A 17,320-nucleotide genomic window follows, 5' to 3' on the forward strand; every position below is an offset into this window, starting at 1 on the left:
GGGCACCCTTATCCCATCCTCTCTCTTTCTGTTTCTGTGAATGTGCTCCACTACTCATCCATCCACCCACTCCTGCCTCCCCGATCTGACATTTCCCTACACTGGGAATTTAAGCCTTCCCTAGACCAAGGGACTCTCCTCCCTCTGATATCTTACAAAAGCATCCTCTGCTGAAGGGGTTTGCAACCCCATAGGGTGAAAAAAACAATATCAACCAACCAGACCCCCCATAGATCCCTGAGACTAAACCACCAACTAAAGAGTACACTTGGAGAGACCCATGACTAAAGCAGCATATGTAGCTGAGGATGGACTTCTAGGGCATCAACAGGATCAAAGGCCTTTGGTCGTATGAAGGCTTGAAGCCCCAGTTTAGGGGAATTCCATGGAGGAGAGGGAGGAGGAAAGGAGTAGGAAGGAGGGGAAGAACTCTCATAGAGGTAGGGGGTGAGAGAATGGGCTAGGGGGATTCCAGAGGGAAAAACGGGAAAGTGGATAACATTTGAAATGTAAGTAAAGAAAATAACAATATAAAAAGAAGAGAAAACAAAAATCTTAAAAAAGACAGAAAAATTGTGTATAAAACTGAATAGAGAATTCACAACAGAAAAATTTGCCAAGAAGAACCTAAAGAAATGTTTAACATCCTTAGTCATCAAGAAAATGCAAATCAAAACAACCATGAAATTCCACCTCACACCAGTTAGAATGGCTATAATAAAAACTCATGTGACAGAAGATGCTGGTGAGGATGTGGAGAAAGGGGAACATTTCTCCACTGTTGGTGGGGTTGCAAGCTGGTAAAACCTTTCTGGAAATTAGTCTGAAGATCTCTCAGAAAATTAAAAATAGATCTACCTAAAGACCCAGCAATATGACACTTAGGAATATACTCAAAAGATGCCATAGGGTCATGTGTTCCATGATGTTCATAGCAGCCTTTTTGTGATAGCCAGAAGCTGGAATCAACCCACATGTCCCACAAGAAAAAAATGGATGCAGAAAATGTGGTTTGTGTACACAATGGAATACTCCTCAGATATTAAGAATGAGTACATCCTGAATTTTGCACTCAAAAGAATGGAGCTACAAAATATCCTGAGCGAGGTAAATTTGACCCAAAACTATCCATGGTATATACTCATTAATATGGGGATATTAGCAAAAAAAATTGTACAAAATACCCATGATACCGTCCACAGAAGTCAAAAAGGTCAACAAGCTGATGGGCCCAAGTTAGCATGCCTCAATCCCACTTGGGAGAGAGAAGAAAGCAAAGAAAAAGGGCAGAGACATGAAGAAACATGGAAGGGAAAGGGGGCAGGAAAGGGAAGAGAAGAACATGATTTCATATTGGATGGTTGAAAAGGACTGAAGCACTGAGGGCCAGAAGAAGAATGAAACCAGGGGACCTCTGGAGGAAGGAGGCTGTGTGGAACCTCCAGAATGCACCAGAGACTTGGGAAATAAGAGACCTTTAGGACTCAAAGTGGGGGGAATCTTAGATGAAATGCCCTACAGCAGATAGAGGGAATTTATAAAGTGCATCTCTAGCAGAATGACAGGGCATCAAACAAGGGATGGGGTTGTTATTCCACAGTCAAAACTCTGACCCATAATTGTTTCTGTCTGATAGAGCTGCAGGGATGAAAATGGAGGAAAGTCTAAGAAAAGGAAGGTCCAGGGACAGGTCCCAAAGGGAATCCTGCTTAAGGAAAGACCCCAAGGCCTAACACCATTATTGAGGCTATGAAGTGCTCACTAAAAGGGCCTTACCATGATTACCCTCCAAAAGAGGCAACAAGAAGCTGAAAGAGTGATATGCAGATATTTGCACCCAACAAACAAAAGAAGCTGCCTGGCCCCTGTGGTTGAATTAAGAAAAGAAGTGGAAGAAGCTGAGGAGGAGGGCAACCCTGCAAAGAACCAGGAGTCTCAAATAACCTTGATGCCTGAGATCTTTCAGACACTGGATCACCAACCAGGTAGCATAGATCAGTTGATATGGGGCCACCAGCACATATTCAGCAGAAGACTCTTGAGTCTGGGTTCAATCAAAGAAGATATACCTAACCCTCAAGAGACTGGAGGTCTGGGGAGTTCAGCAGTCTGGTGGGGTCTTTGAGGTGTATGGATCCTTGTTGTGATGGGGGACAGGGAAGAAGTACGGGATGTAGAACAGTTGGAGGGTGGACCAGGGGAGGAATAAATCTTTACTCTAAAAATAATAAATAGTTTAAAAAAGAAAATATCATCCCGAGTGAGGTAGGTAATCAAATCACAAAAGAACCCATATGATATGTACTCACTGAAAGTTCATATTAGCCCGAAAGCTTGGAATAACCAAGATAAAATTATCAGAACACATGAAGCTCAAGAAGAAAGATCAAAGTGACCAACGAAGGACCAAACTTCAGTCATTCTTAGAAGGAGGAAGAAAATAATCAAGGGAGGAAATACAGAGAAAAAATATGGAGCAACGACCGAAGGAGATTCTATCTATCTATAATATTCTAAACACTAAGTAACATAAAATTTAGTCACAGCCTTCAGAACAGTGACATATAGAAATGTTCTGAAAGATAATTTTAACTACATTCAAAATTTCTCTGAGAAAGGACAAATTTTGGATCGAAAATTTTGTGGGTGGATTGTTTTTTTATCCTACTGTGGGTCTGAACTGGCTACAGGAGGTGGCCTCTTCAGATTTCATGTCCCTGCTGTTAGGTATCTGGGTTAAGGATATCACATTGACTCTAAAGAGCCTTTGTTTAGGTAGTCTTAAGGATTACATACAAATCATTCCCAACCCCCACCCCTGCCAAGGCCACTCCTGATGTCTGTAGATTTCCATTCATTCTTTTGGCCCCCTAAGCCTCTTGCCTGTGTCTTCCCACACCAAAATCTGAGATGCTATTCTTCTCCCCACTTCCACCCAGGTCCCTCTTTTGACCTTCACCCAGAACTATTTTTTTAAATGACTTTATTTTGCAGAACAAAGATAAATGTACAGATTTTAAACATTTTTTGCTTAAAATTATACATTTTTGTCAGTACTGTTTTTTCAGACATTAAAATAAATTTTACATAAAACCATGTAAATATGTTTCTTAGTCAGTACTTGATTTTTTTCAAGGGCTTGACAGTATGCATTGAAAACCTACTAGTTGCAATAAGCGTAAAGTACATGCAAAACAAAACGCAACATGGAAATAGTCAAAGTCTTCTTGTTTTGTGAATATATGTATATTTTTTGTTTTCTTTATTTCTTGGACTTCATACAGTCTGTGAGTTGTTTCTGGGGGAGTGCAAGCCTCTGGGGTTAGCATCCCACTATCAGTGAGTGCATATTATGTCTGTTCTTTTGTGACTGGGTTATCTCACTCAGGATGATCTTCTCTAGATGCAGATATTTTCTTAAGAATTTGGTTAAGTCATTGTTTCTGGTGGCTGAGTAGTATTCCATTGTGTATATGTACCACAATTTTTGTATCCATTCGTCTTCTGAAGGACATCTGGGTTCCTTCCAGCTTCTGGCTATTATAAATAGAGCTGCTATGAACATTGTGGTGCATATATCTTTGTTGTGTATTAAAGTGTCTCTGGGGTATATGCCCAGAAGTGGAATAGCTGGGTCTTCATGTAGTACTATATCCAATTTTCTGAGGTATCGCCAGACAGATTTCCAGAGTGGTTGTATTAGCTTGCAACCCCACCAACAGTGGAGAAGTGTTCCTCTTTCTCCACAGCCTCGCCAGCATCTGCTGTCATCTGAGTTTTGGATCTTGGCCAATCTGACTGGTGTGAGGTGGAATCTTAGGGTTGTTTTGATTTGCATTTCCCTGATGGCTAAGGATGTCCAGCACTTCCTCAGATGTTTCTCGGCCATTCGGTGTTCCTCAACTGAAAATGATTTGTTTAGCTCTGTACCCCATTTTTTAATAGGGTTATTTGAATCTCTGGTGTCTAGCTTTTTGAGTTCTTTGTACACCTTGGATATTAGGCCTCTATCTGATGTGGTGTTGGTAAAGATCTTTTCCCATTCTGTTGGTTGCCGTTTTGTTTTCTTGACGATGTCCTTAGCCTTACAGAAACTTTGCAATCTCATTAAGTCCCATTTGTTAATCTTTGACCTTAGAGCTTGAGCCATTGGTGTTTTGTTCAGGAAATTTTCTCCTGTGCCTATGTGTTCTAAGGTTTTCCCTACTTTCTCATCTAATACTTTCAGTGTATCTGGTTTAATGTGGAGATCTTTAATCCACTTACACTTGAGCTTTGTACAAGGAGATAAGAACGGGTCTATTTTCATTATTTTGCATGTTGAGTGCCAGTTGGACCAGCACCATTTGTTGAATAGGCTGTCCTTTTTCCATTGAATGTTTACTGCTTCTTTGTAAAAAATCAGGTGACCATATACATGAGGGCTCATTTCTGGATCTTCTATTCTATTCCATTGATCGACTTCCCTATTTCTGTACCAGTACCATGCAGTTTTCAGCACAATTGCCTTGTAATATAGCTTGAGGTCAAGGATAGTGATTCCTGAAGATGTTTTTTTGTTGTTGAGGATGGATTTTGCTATTCTAGGTCTTTTGTTATTCCATATGAAATTGCACATTGATCTTTTCAATTCCATGAAGAACTGGGTTGGAATTTTGATGGGGATTGCATTGAATCTGTAGATTGCTTTTGGTAGGATGGCCATTTTTAAGATGTTGATCTTTCCAATCCATGAGCATGGGAGATCTTTCCATTTTCTGAGATCCTCCTCAAATTCTTTCTTTAGAGGTTTGAAGTTCTTGTCATACAGGTCCTTCACTTCCTTAGTTAGAGTCACACCAATGTATTTCATAGTTTTTGTAACGATTGTGAAGGGTACCTTTTCCCTAATTTCTTTCTCCACATATTTGTCCTTTGAGTATAGGAAGGCTATTGATTTGTTTGAGTTAATTTTGTATCCGGCCACTTTGCTGAACTTGTTTATCAGCTGTAGGAGTTCTCTGTTGGAATTTTTGGGGTCACTCAACTACACTATCATGTCATCGGCAAAGAGTCATGTTTTTATCTCTTCCTTTCCGATTTGTATCCCCTTGATCTCCTTTTGCTGTCTAATTGCTCCAGCCAGGACTTCCAGTACTATGTTGAATAGGTAGGGAGAGAGTGGGCAGCCTTGTTTAGTCCCTGATTTTAATGGGATTGCTTCAAGTTTCTTGCCATTAAGTTTGATGTTGGCTGTTGGTTTGCTGTATATTACTTTTATTATGTTTAAATATGGGCCTTGGATTCCTGTTCTTTCCAGGACTTTTAACATTAAGGGGTGTTGGATTTTTTGAATGCTTTCTCAGCGTCTAGTGAGATGACCATGTGATTTTGGTCTTTAAGTTTGTTTATATGGTGAATTACATTGATGGATTTCCTTATGTTAAACCATCCCTGCATCACAGGTATGAAGCCTACTTGGTCATGATGAATGATGGTCTTGATGTGTTCTTGGATTCGGTTTGCAAGGATTTTGTTGAGTATTTTTGCATCAATGTTCATAAGTGTGATTGGTCTGAAGTTCTCTTTCCTTGTAGGGTCTTTGTGTGGCTTAGGTATGAGGGTTATTGTAGCCTCAAAAAATGAGTTGGGTAATATACCATCTGATTCTATCTTTTGGAATAGTTTGGCGAATATTGGTGTTATATCACCAATAAATGTCTGATAAAATTCTGCACTGAACCCTTCTGGACCTGGGCTTTTTTGGTTGGAAGGCTTTTGCTGACTTCTTCTATTTCTTTAGGTTTTATAGGGTTATTTAGATGGTTTACTTGGTCCTGGTTTAACTTTGGGACCTTGTATCTGTCTAGGAATTCGTCCATTTCCTCCAGATTTTCCAATTTTGTGGAGAATAATTTTTGTAGTAGGATCTGATGATTTCTTGAATTTCCTTAGTTTCAGTTGTTATGTCACCACTTTCCTTTCTGATTTTGTTAATATGGATACTCTCTCCTTGCCCTTTAGTTAGTCTTGCTAGGGTTTTATCAATCTTGTTGATTTTCTCAAAGAACCAACTCTTTGTTTTGTTGATTTTTTCAATGGTTCTTTTTGTTTCTATTTGGTCTATTTCTGCCCTAATTTTGATTATTTCTTGCCGTCTACTCTTTTTGGGTATATCTGCTTCCTTTTGTTCTAGGGCTTTTAGCTGTTCTGTCAGGTTGCTGATGTGAGCTCTCTCCAGTTTTTTTTTTGGAAGCACTTAGGGCTATGAGTTTTCCTCTCAATACTGCTTTCATTGCATCCCATAGGTTTGGGTATGTTGTGTTATCGTTTTCGTTGAATTCTAGAAAGTCCTTAATTTCTTTCTTTATTTTTTTTGACCCTGCTATCCTTTAACAGAGCGTTGTTTAGTTTCCATGTGTAAGAACTATTTTGTTTCCCCTTCTAACTGTGACTTAAGCATCTTCACTTGTGCCTTCCTCCTGTTTTACTTCTTTGATTCTGCCAGGTGCATCATGGCTATTATTTTCTTTAGGGCTAATATCCACTTCTCTCTGAGAATCACCTTTCCCACCTTGCATATGCCATTGCTGGATGTAGATTTGCAGCAGCTTTGATAAAGTTTCCATGAGTTTCCTGTGATAAATTATGTTGAATACTACTTTCAATGATGGTAAATGAAGGGCAAAAATTCTGTGATCAAATAAAATCTCGAAAAAAAGGTGTTGCTTTAGTGGGTTGGGAGATGACTTAGTGTGCAAAACACTTCTCACAAGTGTATAAAACCCACAGTTTAGATCCACTGAATCTACATAAATACTGAGCAGACATATAATCCCAGAAGGATATGAGGAGTAATGATCCCTAAAACAAGCTGGTTATCTAGAACAGCTCATTTGGTAATCTCTGGCAATTAAGGTCATAGGATCTACCTCAATTTATAAAGTAAATAGAATTCAAGGAAAGTACCTAATTCTGACCCTTGCCTCTATACCCGCACATGTATAGCAACCCCCAAGCTCCCAGTATATGCAAACACAGGTATAGAGAAATCACAAATGCATATATACACAAGAAGTAACGTAAATAAATTTAACAAATGTATATATGGCATAATTTACTCAGACCAATCTAGGTATATATTTAAAATAGACTGATCTCAAACTCATGGAACTTCATCTGTCTCTGTCTGAGTGATGGGTTAGAAGTATGAAAAATCAGTTTTGGTAATAATGGAAATTTTTTACAGGGAGATGTGCTAAACAGTCTATCAAAAATTATGTCTACTAAACATTTGTGTCTATTTAGTATTAATTTTGAAATACTCATTATTTTAAAATTACATTTAGGTATGTAGGTATATGTTAATGTATGTATGTATGTATTTGCTTAAAGTTTGTTCATATGTGCTTGTACCTGGCTTGATGGAAAGTACTTTAGCTCGTGGACCACATCAACAATCTTTGAAGGCTCCTATAATTGAAAGTGTAGGTGTTAGAATTTATTATATGAAAAAATAATCTAGTCAATAAAGGAAAAATAAATTATAAACACTACTTTTAACATTAGATTACTACTAGGGTTTAAAATTTTATATTTATTTATTTATTTAAACTTGTAATTATTTTGTGACAAGTACCTACTATGAAGCTCAGACTGGCCTTGAATTTGATTCTGTTCTCTTGGTGTGCACATATGTCACCCACCCCATACACAGTCAGCCTCTCTCTCTCTCTCTCTCTCTCTCTCTCTCTGTGTGTGTGTGTGTGAAAGTGCTGCCCTTACAGAACTGTGTTACCATATTCACTGATTATCTAAATATAGAATTTTATGTGATCTCTATTATTTGTGTTATTCAAAATATTAGAGGTAAATTATAAACTGAGTTGTCAAATATAATAATAAAGTGAACTTTTATTGGTGTATCCAACTAGAATTAACGTAAACATATTGTCAATACATTGTCCAGCAATTACTCTACCATCATTCTACTTGATGATTAAACCTGTCAAGAAGCACTTCTTTACCCTTTCTTCCAATGTTCTTTTTCTCTGCAAAAACAAAAAACAAAAAAAACTTAAAATAAATGTAAAAGGATATGCTAGCTATTCATTTTTCATTCAAATCAATTTTAGCATACCTATTACATCATACCAAACATGAATATGCTTGACATAAATTTTACGTGTATTATCCAAGATACAGCTATATCTTTGCTGCATATCTGTAATTAGTTCATTTAACTTTAAGATACAGAATGCACAAGTAACTATGTGTACAAGTAAACTTGCTCTTCAATTTGGATTTCACAGATAGAAAACACCGAAGCAACTGAGACAATAGGAATAATTGTACTTTGTTTTGACAGAGAGGCAAACACATTATGAAAGAGGACTAGTAAAGATGCTGTAGAGTAACAACCATGAGTCAATTTGCAGATAAAAACTTTTAAAACTGCCAAAGCATGATAAAACCAATTTGCTTATAATTTTCAAGTTATTTTCGACTTTGAATTTTAGTGGAAGGAAAGGTATTAAGGTAAGCCCTGGCAGTACTAGAGCTCCCTCTGCAGGCCAGGATGGCCTTGAACTTAGAGATCTGCCTGCCTCTGCTTCCTTTGTGATGCCATTGGAGGCACCACTTTCTGCACAAAATTCAATTCTAAGTGGATTAAAAGTCTCAATATAAAGCCTGATACACTACACCTGCTAGAAGAGAAAGCAAGACACAGGAGACAACTTCCTGAACAAAATATCAATCTCACTGGCACAAAGATCAACAAATAATAAATGGGAGTTTAATGTAACTAAAAATTGTCTATAAGGGAAAGGACACTATCACAGAACTAAATGGCCACCTACAGAATGGGAAAAATTCTTCTCCAACCTTACCTCTGACAGAAGGCTGATATCTAATATATAAAGAACTTGAGAAATTAGATATCAACAAACCAAAAAAAAAAAAAAACAAAACAAAACAAAACAAAACAAAAACAAAAATACAACAAAAAATTAATGATGTAATTATCTGAACAGAAAATGTTCATCAGAGGAATCACAAATGGCTGAGAAGTGCTAAAAGATATTTTCAACATCAGTAGCCATGAAGAAAATACAAATTAAAATGACTGAGATTCTAGCTTCCATTTTTCTTACTGGCTAAGATTATAAACACAAATGACATCTCATGATGGAAAATATTTGGAGCAAGGGGAACATTTCTCCATTGCTGTTTGGAATTTAGACTTGTACATCCACTTTGGAGATTAATATGGCTGTTTCTCAGAAAATTTGAAATTGATCCATGTCAAGACACAACTATGCCACTTCTGGGCATATACCCAAGATGTTCAACCATAATACAAGGACACTCGTTCAATTCTTTATCAGCTTTATTTTTAATAACCTGAACTGGAAACAACCTAGAAATCTCTCAAAGCAAGAATAGACAAAGAATATATGGTACTTTTATACAATTAAGTATTACTCAGCTGCTAAAACCAAAAAATTATAAAACTTTGTAGGCTAAAAGCTAGAAATAAAATGATCGTCCTGAGTGAGGTAATCCAGACCTAGAAACACAAAGATAGTTAATGTACTTGCTTGTCAGTGGATATTAGCTATAAAGTAAAGAATAATAATTCTAAAATCCACAGACTTAGAGAGTCTAAGTAACAAAGAGGGGCTACAGGGAGATACATGGATGTCACTGTGAAGGGGAAATTGAACAGATATTGAGGACAGATGTGGAAGAAGTCTAGATGTGAGATGGGATGTGAGAACAGGAAGGATCATTGTGGGGAGAATAAAGGTGGAGAGTGCTGGAAGAGAAAACTAAAAGCTGGAAGGGGGTATCTCTTGGACAAACTAGAAACCTACTGGCAATGGAAACTCCTGGGAATCTCTGAGGGCAACCCTAGCTAAGACTTCTATCAATGGCACATACTGAGTCTGAAGTGGCAATCTCCTGTAACCAGGCAAGTCTTCCAGTGGAGGAATTGGGAAACATAAAACTGTTGACCTCCGCAAATAGTCCTACCAATGACATGGTGTGCTGGAATAAAGATGGTGTAGAAACTGTGTCAATCAATTATTGTCCCAGATTGAGACCCAGACCATAAGAGGGAGCCCCCCCTCCCCAATGTTGCCTGAAGGACCAGGAACTACAGGTTGGATAGGCCAGAGAAAGAAGATAAAAACAAACCAGAGTGAGTGGAATAATAGTAATAATAATAATAATAATAATAATAATAATAATAATGATGATGATGATGATGATGATGATGATGATGATGATGATGATGATGATTCTACATCCCTTTGAAATTAAATACTACCTTTGTAGTACCTTATTTAAAGCTTACACCCTTTCAGTTATACATGCTAGTGAAACTTTTAAAATCCTTGTAGTTTTTAATAGGTGTGTACCAGAAGTTTTTGCTTTTGATTAAGAGTCTATTCTTCTGGTTTTGACAAAACCCTTTTTTTTAAAAAAAAAAAAAAATATGTCCCATCTCCAGAGAGACATAGTTCCTTTAGTTAATAATCATTGCTTAAACTATAAATGCTTTGTCAAAGCTGTGATAAAAAAATAATGAATTGATAATTAAATAAGCTACTAATGGGTAACTATGTAAGATAAAATATATTTCAAGCATCAATTAGTAGGTAAAAAGAGACAGATTAAAGTTAATTACTGAGTGAATTAATTAACCCACATCAAGTAAGATAGAAGGGAAGGAATGCTAGAAGACAAAAAATAATGAACAAAATAAAGAATTGACAATAGTTGTCCATGCAATAAAGTTAAGACAATCTTTTACAAACACTATAGAAATTTAAGATTTTGAAAAATTTAGTATTTTGATAAAAATTAAAGATCATTTTTCTATATTAACAATATAGAAAAAATGAAACCAATATATGTGTGCAGATCTGACAAATGAATAATAAATTGTGGTGTTTATACACAGTGAGATATTATTCAAGGCAAATAAAAACAAAACAATAAAGTTTATAGGTAATTTCATAAAAATGCAAGAAAAATAAAGTGATACTACTACACAGCCTAGGAAAGATAAAAGCTGAATTTTCTCACTCAGTGTCCAACATGTTTATTGGTTAGATTTGAAGTCAGCTTCACATAATAATGATAATAATAATAATAATAATAGTAATAATAATAATAATAATAATAATAATAGTAGTGATAATAATAATAGTAATAATAATAATAGTAATAATAATAATAATAATAAATTCAAACATAATATTTTAAACATGACCATAAAACATGACTACAGAATCCATAGGCCTTGGGAGAATAATCTATTTCTGTTGTTTCGCTAATTGGTCATATTATCAAACTACTTTCTAAATATTTATGTTCAATGGTTTTTGCTCCTCTTGACCTTAGTTAGTGAGGTTTGTTACTGAAGAGAATATAGTTAATACAGAGATGCATAGCAGTATAAAATATTAAGCATAAGTAACAATATCTATTCTGCTATATATGAAACACTTATATCAAGGATCAGGAAGGACTGTGGATTAGGAGACGGAGAGAATATAAAAGGTAGAATGTAGGGTAAATGCCTATGGAATGCTGCGCACTGGACAATACATAGCTGGTTCTCATAGGCACTTATAGCAACTATGGTTAACTACAAGAAAATCAAGCCAATTAAACGTTCCAGTGTGGGAGCATGGCAGTGGTAGCACATGCGTTTTTTTTTTTTTTTTTTTTTTTTTAATTTTAGTGGATATTCTTTGTATTTACATTTGAAATGTTATACCCTTCTCCCTATTCCCCTCCCCCCACAAACTTGCTTCGATGAAGGTGCTCCCTCTCCTAATCAATCTCTACCTCAGTGCCTTGGTTTGTCGATGATTTTTTTCCCATGAGATTGCAAACCTTTCATCTCTTTCATTCCTTTCTCTAGCTCTTTTATTGGGGTCCCTTTATTCAGTCTGATGTTTAGCTGCAAGCATCCTCATCTGTATCTATATGACTCTGGGAGGGCATCTAAAGAAACATCCATATCTAGTTCCTGCCAGTAAACACTTCTTGGCATCAGCAATAGTGCTTGGGTTTGGAGACTGCATATATGGTGGTTCTCCAGGTGAGGCAGTATCTGGAGATGCTCCTCTATTTGATCTTATATTTCCTCCCGGGTTTCAATCTCCCTTCTGAGAAGGACTGAGGCATCCACATTCTGGTCTTCCTTTTTTTTTAGCCTCATAAGTTCTGTGCATGGTTTCTTGGGTATTCTGAGTTGTTTTTTTTTGGGGGGGGGTGGTTGGTTGTTTGATTTTTTAACCAATCCTACATTTGATAGAGGGCTATTGTCCAATATATACAAAGAACTCAAGAAGATAGACTCTAGAGAATCAAATAACCTTATTAAATAATGGGGTACAGAGTTACACAGAGACTTCTCAAATGAGGAATATCAAATGGCTGAGAAGCACCTAAGGAAATGCTCAAAATTCTTAGTCATCAGGGAAGTGAAAATAAAAACAACCCTAAGATTCAATCTCACACCTGTCAGAATGGCAAAGATCAAAAATCTCAGGTCACAGCAGATGCTGGGGAGGATGTGGAGAAAGAGGAACACTCTTTCACTGTTCGTGGGGCTGTAAACTGGCACAATCACTCTGGAAATCAGTCTGGCAGTTCCTCAGAAAATTGAACATAGCACATGCCTTTAACCTAGCTCTTAGGAGGAAAAGACAGGCAGATCTCTGTAAGTCTGAGGCCAGCTTGGTCTACTTACTGATCAAGTTCCAGGACAAACAGGATTACGCAGAGAAATCCTGTCTGGAAAAACAATCAATTAAAACAAACAAAATTTCCAGAGTGGAATAAGAAAGGGTATTCTTTGCCCCACATCTAGCTGAAAATACATTATTAATAGTTTGCAGAGAGAAGACAAGTCAGTGACTTTGTAGACTCCCCATGCCTAAGTTGATGAACCCATACTCATGTACATGTATGTATCCTTGTTTGAACTGAAGTGATAGAGCCAAGTGGCCTTGAAGCATAGCTTCTGGAACCATGAGCCAAATGAATCTTTTTTCCATAATTTGTTTCTACATATTTTTTCATAAAACAAACAAAAATGCAACAATCTAAAGGTTACAGTAATATGTGGCAAAGATAACAATTTTATCTTAGGGTTTTACTGCTGTCAACAGTGAGGAAACTCTTACAAGTGACAACATTTATTTGAGCTGGCTGAAGGCTTGGCTGCTTCCAGTCAGGCAGACATGTTGAGGGAGAAACTGAGAGTTCAACACCTTTATCTGAAGGCCACAGATGTGGACAGAAGGAGGATGCCTTTACCAACACCCACAGTGACACATTTCCTCCAACAAAGCCACCTTCTTAATAGTGCTGCTTCCTAGGCTAAACATATTCAAACCACCACATTATACTTATGACAGACATTAAAAATGTTCTTTTGGTATCATCTACATAAATAACACATTATTACCCCTAGTCTGCTGCTAGTTGTACTGAGACATGATTTTTAGTCACCCTTCATCCCTTTGGTTTGCTATGGAACGACATTTCTTACAGTTCCTAATTCTTCCTCTGAAAACAACTTTAACTGGTAATTTAAAATAAACTAACTTAAGAACTGAAAGAAGAAAATCAGTTAATTCCTTTCTCCTTGACATTTTTATTTTGTTATACTGAGCTATGAAAAGAGGAATAGGAAACATGTAGATAGGCAAGGGAAACTAAAAATTCTACTTAGGGTTCTGAATTATAGCATTTTTCTTTAGAATCCCAGAAACATGAGCTTTTCAATTGCAGTTTTTTGAAAGTTGGATGATGTGTGTGCCATCTATGAGGGATGGAGAAATAGCTTTGAGTAAATCTTCCAAAGAAGCACGAGTTTTATACCTGAGTTCTCATGGTGCTTGGCCTAGTAGTTTATTTTTTATGGCAGTGTGCTTACTGTGCACCAGCCTAAAATACCCACACTTAATTTTCATCCTAGACACTTAAATACAACGCTTAATTTTGAAATAATTCCTGCATTTTCTCTCAGATGTATACAACATCTGGCCCTCTAAGGACTTTTATTAAATTGTTGTCATTAAATTTTTTAATATAAACAGTATCATAATAAATGGCTGGGTGAAATGTACTTATTTGTAATATTGAAGTTTTTCACAGAAATACCGTTGCCTTTTAATTTTATTTTACAGCTGCATGTGCATGACCAAATAAACACATACTGACAAAAGGTTTTACATATACTCATGCCAAACCTGTGCTAGTATCTGTCAACCAGATTTAGATTCTTATGTGAGAGGTCACAATGCAATTTATAAGCAATTCAAAGATAATGGATGTGCAGAACTGAAACTACAGCCTAGAAGCTTCTTGTGCATGCATGGTGGGAGTAGATAGACTGCGTTTTTCTACTGTCCCTGGTACTAATTTCTCCAGGCAAAATGGCAATGTCAATGGCTGCCTAAAACAGCTCAAAGGCAATCTATGTTCTTTTCTGCAATGTTTACACAGAGAGTTATGTATATGTCACTGGAGCAACTGCATGAATCATCCTCCAATTAGTTTACTCAGCATGGGTGCTTTTAAGAGCCAACATTGCCTTTGTGAATTTTCCAAGGCACAGAAACAACAGTACGTGTGTTGTAATATTGAAAAATGACATTTGTTAGCAGTCTGAGAATTAGTACACCACAGCATTTTCACAGGTGGACTGCCAGTCCTTTTACACGGATCTTATCTGGCATTGTGAATGATGGATTTTCTAAGGCAAATGGAAAATATGCATTCTAGTAACTAATGTGGACAGTCTTAATAAATATAATAAATGTGATTCTAGATATAGGAACTTTTGAATCACATTTTCTGATTTATATCATTCTCACATGGACCTGTACTTCTCAGTGTATTCTGGGGTCTATTGATTATTTTATAATGAAAAATACTTAAATACAATTAAAATAACAATTACAGTTCACACTTGAGAATTGTCAACATTGTGTGTGAGGTTTCTTAATTTTCCTTACAATTATATTATTTCCCAGTAGTCATAATGTTAGTTTTGAATAAAGTTCTAACAGAAATGTATAGATTCATTTTTGAAATAATTTTAGGCTGATACTGGTAATTTTTTTTAAAGTTACTATTAGAAAATAGAACAAAAATAGTCATTTAAAGGAATTCAGCAAAAGCCTGCTTGAGTTTCAGGTTTGGACGACACAGTGATACCTTTGAGTAATGTCACTTTCTACTTCCATCCTTTTCCAGACTGCAGACAAGCTATAATTCTTAATGTCACATTTATTGAACATTAGACTGAGTTAAAGATTTCTTATAAGCCCAGGGATTGTTATGGTTATAAATGGCAAAAGGATGTTGAAAATTGTGTCATATTATCTTAACATATATACACATGTGTGTTTATATCTTTCACATAATCATGTACAATTTCAATAATGTTATTTAAATATCCCATCAAATAATGTAATTTAACTCTCGATTACTCTTAAAAATATACAAGGCAACAAAAATAAAAAGGCTAATTTAGGGCTTACAGCTTATACTTGATTAGTGGTGACTTGTTTTTAATACTTTGCAACCACTGACATGAGAGAACTGAAAGGAAGTAGGAGAAAGTACATAACTTTATTTTCAAACAATGGCAGCAATTTGATTTGGAGAAGGAAGCAGCCAAGTTTAAAGGTGATGTCTAATTGAGGAGCAGACAAAATGTGGATTAGAAAAAATTAGACAGAATGTGTTCAACTCACAGAACAGCACAGGACAAAGAAACTAATTGAGAGAACAGCACAGGAAAGAGAGGTGACTTAAGAGAGTGAGAGAAAAAGAGAAAAGTCAAAAGGGAGAGAGAGATTGAGAGAGAAAGATGCACATGCAGGGACATAGAATGAGAAAAAGGAGGTAGTTTAACAGGGACAGTTTTACAGAGGGAGAATCCTAGTAAGGACATACCAAGCCACAAAATTAGAGAGAGCCATTAGATTAAAACAGATTACCAGAATTAGTTTGAAGCTAAGCAGAGAAACTGAGTGACAAATAGAAAGAACCTGCTGTGCCCATTCGGGATTGCAAAACCTAAAAGACCACCAAGGAGCCAATTTAGATGAGAGATATCTGGGTTGTTTCTTCAGGTCTTACTAAAAAAGCCTATACTCAAATAAATAAATAAATAAATAAATAAATAAATAAATAAATAACCTGAATGAAATGGCCAATTTTCTAGAAAGATACCAGGTACAAAAGTTAATTCAAAATTAGATAAACCAGCTAAACTTTTTCAAACCACCTAAAGAAATAGAAGCAGTGATCCAAAGTCTTGCAAACAAAAATGTCAGGTCCAGATTCATTTACTGCAGAATTCTCTCAGATTTCAAAGAAGACCAAATACAAATACTCTTTAAACTATTTCACAAAATAGAAACAGAAGGAAAACTAAAAAGTTCATTCTATAAAGCCCAAATTACACTTATACCTAAACCACACAAAGACCCAACAAAGAAAGATTACTTCAGACCCATCTCCCTTATGAACATTGATGAAAACATACTCAATAAAATTCTCTCATAAGCTCAAAAATAAGAACAGATCAAAACAATCATCCAACATGATGAAGTAGACTTTATCTCAGGGATGCAAAGATGGTACAATATACAGGAATCCATCAATGTAATCCACAGTATAAACAAACTCAGAGGAATAAAAAACACACAATTATCTTATTAAATGCTGAAAAAGCACCTGACAAAATTCAACATCACTCCATGTTAAAAGACTTGGAAAGAACTTTAAATCAAGGCTCATACCTAAACATAGTAAAAGCAACATATAGCAAACCAGTAGCCAACATCAATCTAAATGGACAAAAATGTGAAGCAATCCTACTAAAGTCTAGACTAGGCCACCCACCATCTCCTTACCTATTCAGTAAAGTACTTGAAGTTTTAGCCAGAGCAATTAGACAGCAAAAAGTGGTAAAGATGACACAAATTGGAAAAAAGTAAGTCAAAATATTACTTCGCAGATGATATGAAAGAACACTTCAATGACCCCAAAAAATTCTACCAGGAAACACCTAAATTTGATAAACCACTTCAGCAAAGTGACTGGATATAAAATTAACTCAGAAAAAAATCAGGCTGAGAAAGAAATTAAGAAATTAGGAAATGACAACCTTCACAATAGTCACAAACAGATTAGGAAGAGATCTTTACCATAGCTACATCTGATAGAGCACTAATATCTAATATATATAAAGAACTCAAAAAGTTAGACTCCAGAAAATCAAATAATCCTATGA

The sequence above is a fragment of the Micromys minutus genome (assembly GCF_963924665.1).
Source record: "Micromys minutus genome assembly, chromosome: 4".
Taxonomy (NCBI): Eukaryota; Metazoa; Chordata; class Mammalia; order Rodentia; family Muridae; genus Micromys; species Micromys minutus.